General features: G+C 41.2%; 1 non-coding gene across 1 annotated transcript; it reads right to left on the reverse strand.

Annotated features, from left to right (window-relative positions):
* Nucleotides 1-2,336: 2,336 nt before the first annotated feature.
* Nucleotides 2,337-2,444, reverse strand: LOC112764980 (small nucleolar RNA R71). The gene has a single exon (XR_003183422.1). It is a non-coding gene; the product is annotated as a small nucleolar RNA R71 (small nucleolar RNA).
* Nucleotides 2,445-6,000: the final 3,556 nt, after the last annotated feature.

Consider the following 6,000-nt stretch of genomic DNA (forward strand, 5'->3'; position numbering starts at 1 on the left):
CTCTATCTTTACCTTTGTGTTATTTTCGTTCATCACTATATCCATTTGAGTTTGCCTGACTAAGATTTACAAGATGACCATAGCTTGCTTCAATACTAACAATCTCCGTGGGATCGACCCTTACTCGCGTAAGGTTTATTACTTGGACGACCCAGTGCACTTGCTGGTTAGTTGTGCGAAGTTGTGTAATGCCATGGTATTGAGCCACCACGTGTTTGGAGCCATTACCGGGGATTATGAGAGTTGTGAAAAAGTAATGTTCACAATTTCGCGCTACCAAGTTTTTGGCGCCGTTGCCGGGGATTGTTCAGTTTGGACAACTGACGGTTCATCTTGTTGCTTAGATTAGGTATTTTTTTCTTCAGAGTTCTTAAGAATGAATTCTAGTGTTTCAATGTGATGTTCTTATCATCACCAAAGCTGATTGATCCTCATCAATTTAGCTCTTGAATGCAATGTCCTGCTAAAGCTTGGCCGGCCATGTCTAATTTCTTTAGACTAAAGCTTTAGACTAACATTGCATGATTCCTGGAATTCTCATTAAGAATTTTGATACCTTTATTTTCTTTTTCTACATAATTTTCGAAAAAAAAAAGCCAAAAAATTTTAAAATCATAAAATCCAAAAATATTTCTTGTTTGAGTCTAGAGTCTCATCATAAGCTTGGTGTCAATTGCATGCATTCATATGTCTTATTGATCTCCAAGATGTTCTTGATGATTTGCTTGATCTGATCTTTGAATTCTATTGACTTGAGTGTTTTGTGTGTCTCATATGCATTTTCGTTTTGTTAGTGTCAGTAGTATACAAACTGCTAAGTTTGGTGTCTTGCATGCATTGTCATTTGATTCTTGTTGCATTTTGGTTTGTCCTTATTATTAAAAATCCAAAAATATTTTTAATTTGTGTCTTTTCAAGTCAATAATACAGAGAATTGAAGATTCAGAACATACAGCAGAGGAATTGCACAGAAAAAGCTGGGCGTTCAAAACGCCCAGTGAAGAAGGACAGACTGGCGTTTAAACGCCAGCCAGGGTACCTGGTTGGGCGTTTAACGCCCAAAAAGGTAGTGCATTGGGCGTTAAACGCCAGAATGTGCACCATTCTGGGCGTTTAACGCCAGGATGGCACAAGGGGGAAGATTCTGTTTTTCAATGCAATTTTTTTTTCAGGTTTCAAAGTTTTTCAAAATCAAATCTTTTTCAAATCATATCTTTTCAATCAAATCTCTTTCAAATTTAATTTCTTTCTTTTTTCAAAGATACTTACTAACAATTAATGATTTGATTGAACATTTTTTGCCTTTTCTGTTGAGGAAGGTTTTATGTTTGAATCATATCTTTTCTTGTTAGGCAAGTCATTAATTTTTAAAATTATATCTTTTCAAATTGTTTCCAAATCATATCTTTTAAAATTGTTTTCAAATCATATCTTTTTAATCACATCTTTTTCAAAATAAGTTTTCAATCAAATCTTTTTAATTTCTAATTTCAAAATCTTTTTCAAAAATCACTTGATTTCTTTTCCACTCTTATTTTCGAAAATCAATTAAGTGTTTTTCAAAATGTTTTCAAAATCTTTTACTTAAATTTTCAAAAATTACTTCCCTTCTTCTAACATCCTTCTATTTATGGACTAACACTATCCCTTAATGCAAAATTCGAACTCCATCTTCTCTGTTAAGTCCGAATTTTCCACTTCTGTCTTCTACTCTTCTTTTCCTCTGACACCTTAAGGAATCTCTATACTGTGACATAGAGGATTCCACATTTTCTTGTTCCCTTCTCTTTCTTATGAGCAGGAGCAAAGACAAAGGCATTCTTGTTGAGGCTGATCCTGAACCTGAAAGGACCTTGAAGAGAAAGCTAAGAGAAGCCAAAGCACAACTCTCTTTAGAGCACCTGAACGAACTCTTCAAGGAAGAAGAACTCATGGCAGCCGAAAATAATAACAATGCCAACAATGCAAGGAAGGTGCTGGGTGACTTTACTGCACCTACTCCCGATTTCTATGGGAGAAGCATCTCTATCCCTGCCATTGGAGCAAACAACTTTGAGCTTAAGCCTCAATTAGTTTCTCTAATTCAACAGAATTGCAAGTTCCATGGACTTCCATTGGAAGATCCTCATCAGTTTTTAGCTGAGTTCTTGCAAATCTGTGACACTGTCAAGACTAATAGGGTTGACCCTGAGGTCTACAGACTAATGCTATTCCCTTTTGCTGTAAGAGACAGAGCTAGAACATGGTTGGACTCTCAACCTAAAGAAAGCCTGGACTCTTGGGAAAAGCTAGTCAATGCCTTCTTGGCAAAGTTCTTTCCACCTCAAAAATTGAGTAAGCTTAGAGTGGAAGTCCAAACCTTCAGACAGAAGGAAGGAGAATCCCTCTATGAAGCTTGGGAAAGATACAAACAATTGATCAGAAAGTGTCCCACTGATATGCTTTCTGAATGGAGCATCATAGGTATTTTCTATGATGGTCTCTCTGAACTGTCCAAGATGTCCTTGGATAGCTCTTCTGGAGGATCTCTTCATCTGAAGAAGACGCCTACTGAAGCTCAAGAACTGATTGAAATGGTTGCAAATAACCAATTCATGTACACTTCTGAAAGAAATCCTGTGAACAATGGGACTAGTCAGAAGAAAGGAGTTCTTGAGATTGACACTCTGAATGCCATATTGGCTCAGAATAAAATATTGACTCAACAAGTCAATATGATTTCTCAAAGTCTGTCTGGGATTCAAAATGCACCAAGCAGTACTAAGGAAGCTTCATCTGAGGAAGAAGCTTATGATCCTGAGAACCCTTCAATAGAAGAGGTGAATTACATGGGAGAACCCTATGGAAACACCTACAATCCTTCATGGAGGAATCATCCAAATCTTTCATGGAAGGATCAACAGAGACCCCAACAAGGTTTCAATAACAATAATGGTGGAAGAAACAGGTTTAGCAATAGCAAGCCTTTTCCATCATCTTCTCAGCAACAGACAGAGAGTTCCAAGCAGAATAATTCTGACTTGGCAACCATGGTCTCTGATCTAATCAAAACCACTCAAAGTTTTATGACTGAAACTAGATCTTCCATTAGGAATCTGGAAGGACAAGTGGGTCAGCTGAGCAAGAAAATTACTGAACTCCCTCCAAGTACTCTTCCAAGCAACACAGAAGAAAATCCAAAAGGAGAGTGCAAGGCCATCAATATGGCCGAATTCTGGGAGGAAGAAGAGGCAGTGAACGCCACTGAGGAAGGCCTCACTGGGCGTCCACTGACCTCCAATGAGTTCCCCAATGAGGAACCTTGGGAATCTGAGGCTCAAGATGAGACCATAGAGATTCCATTGGACTTACTTCTGCCATTCATGAGCTCTGATGAGTATTCTTCTTCTGAAGAGGATGAGTATGTCACTGAAGAGCAAGTTGCTAAATACCTTGGAGCAATCATGAAGCTAAATGACAAGTTATTTGGAAATGAGACTTGGGAGGATGAACCCCCTTTGCTCACCAAAGAACTGGATAACCTGTCTAGGCAGCAATTGCCTCAAAAGAGGCAGGACCCTGGGAAGTTTTCTATACCTTGTACCATAGGCACCATGACCTTCAAGAAGGCCTTGTGTGACTTAGGATCAAGCGTAAACCTCATGCCCCTCTCTGTAATGGAGAAATTAGGGATCTATGAGGTACAAGCTGCAAAAATCTCACTAGAGATGGCAGACAACTCAAGAAAACAAGCTTATGGACCTGTAGAGGATGTTTTGGTGAAGATTGAAGACCATTACATCCCTACTGATTTCATAGTCCTAGAGACTGGGAAATGCATGGATGAATCCATCATCCTTGGCAGACCCTTCCTAGCCACAGCAAAGGCTGTGATTGATGTTGATAGAGGAGAGTTGATCATTCAAGTAAATGAAGAATCCTTGGTGTTTAAGGCCCAAGGATATAGCTCTGTCATCATGGAGAGGAAGCATGAAGGGCTTCTCTCAAAACAGAGCCCCCACAACCAAACTCTAAGTTTGGTGTTGGGAGGCCACAACCAAACTCTAAGTTTGGTGTTGAACCCCCACATTCAAACTCTAAGTTTGGTGTTGGGAGGTTCCAACACGGTTCTGAGCATTTCTGAGGCTCCATGAGAGTCCTCTGTCAAGCTAATGACAATAAAGAAGCGCTTGTTGGGAGGCAACCCAATGTTTTATAATTAATTATTTTCTTTTGTTATTTTATCTTTTTTGTAGGTTGATGATCATAAGAAGTCACAAAAACAATGAAAAAAAAGCAAAAACAAAATGAAAAACAGGAAGAAAAATAGCACACCCTGGAGGAAGATGCTGCTGGCGTTTAAACGCCAGTCAGCCTAGCAGTTGGGCGTTTAACGCCCAGTCTGGCACCCTTCTGGGCGTTTAACGCCAGAAAGGGGCACCAGACTGGCGTTAAACGCCAGTAAAGGGCAAGAACCTGGCGTTAAACGCCAGGAATGGGCACCAGCCCGGCGTTTAACGCCAGAAATGGCTCAAAACGTGGATTTTGATGCCATTTGGTGCAAGGATGCCTTTTCTTTGACACCACAGGATCTGTGGACCCCACAGGACCCTACCATCACTCTCTCTCTTCTTCCCCCATTCACCAATCACCTCAACACCTCTTCCCCAAAAACCCCTCACCTATCAAATCCCATCTTTCTCTTCACCACTCACATCCATCCTTCATAAACCCCCACCAACCTCATCCTTCAAATTCAAACCACTTTCCCTCCCAAACCCACCCATCATGGCCGAACCCTTTACCCCCTCTCTCCTATATATACCCTTCTTCAACCTTTCATTTTCACACAACCTAAACACCACTTCTCCCCCTCTTTGGCCGAACACACCACCATCTCCCTCTTCCTCATTTCTTCTTCTTCTACTCTCTTCTTTCTTCTTTTGCTCGAGGACGAGTAACCATTTTAAGTTTGGTGTGGTAAAAGCGTTGCTTTTTCGTTTTTCCATAACCATTATGGCATCCAAGGCCGGAGAAACCTCTAGAAAGAGGAAAGGGAAGGCAAAGGCTTCCACCTCCGAGTCATGGGAGATGGATAGATTCCTCTCAAAGGTGCATCAAGTCCACTTCTATGAAGTTGTGGCCTTGAAGAAGGTGATCCCCGAGGTCCCTTTTTCACTCAAAAAGGGTGAATATCCGGAGATCCGACATGAGATCCGAAGAAGAGGTTGGGAAGTTCTTACCAACCCCATTCAACAAGTCGGAATCTTGATGGTTCAAGAGTTCTATGCCAATGCATGGATCACCAAGAACCATGACCAAAGTGTGAACCCGAATCCAAAGAATTATCTTACTATGGTTCGGGGGAAATACTTGGATTTTAGTCCGGAGAGTGTGAGGGTGGCGTTCAACTTGCCTATGATGCAAGGAGATGAGCATCCTTACACTAGAAGGGTCAACTTTGATCAAAGGTTGGACCAAGTCCTCACAGTTATATGTGAAGAGGGCGCACAATGGAAGCAAGATTCAAGAGGAAAGCCGATCCAATTGAGAAGGCATGACCTCAAGCCCGTGGCTAGAGGGTGGTTAGAGTTCATACAACGCTCAATCATCCCCACTAGCAACCGGTCCGAAGTTACCATAGACCGGGCCATCATGATCCATAGCATCATGATTGGAGAAGAAATAGAAGTTCATGAGGTTATAGCCCAAGAACTCTATAAAGTGGCGGACAAGACCTCCACCTTGGCAAGGTTAGCCTTTCCTCATCTCATTTGTCACCTCTGTTATTCAGTTGGAGTTGACATAAAGGGAGACATCCCCATTGATAAGGACAAGCCCATCACCAAGAAAAGGATGGAGTACACAAGAGATCCCACTCATCATGAAATCCCTGAAATTCCTCAAGGGATGAATTTTCCTCCACAAAACTATTGGGAGCAACTACACACCTCCCTAGGAGAGTTGAGTTCCAACATGGGACAACTAAGGGTGGAGCATCAAGAACACTCCATCATCCTT

Source organism: Arachis hypogaea, chromosome 2, assembly GCF_003086295.3.
Source record: "Arachis hypogaea cultivar Tifrunner chromosome 2, arahy.Tifrunner.gnm2.J5K5, whole genome shotgun sequence".
NCBI lineage: Eukaryota > Viridiplantae > Streptophyta > Magnoliopsida > Fabales > Fabaceae > Arachis > Arachis hypogaea.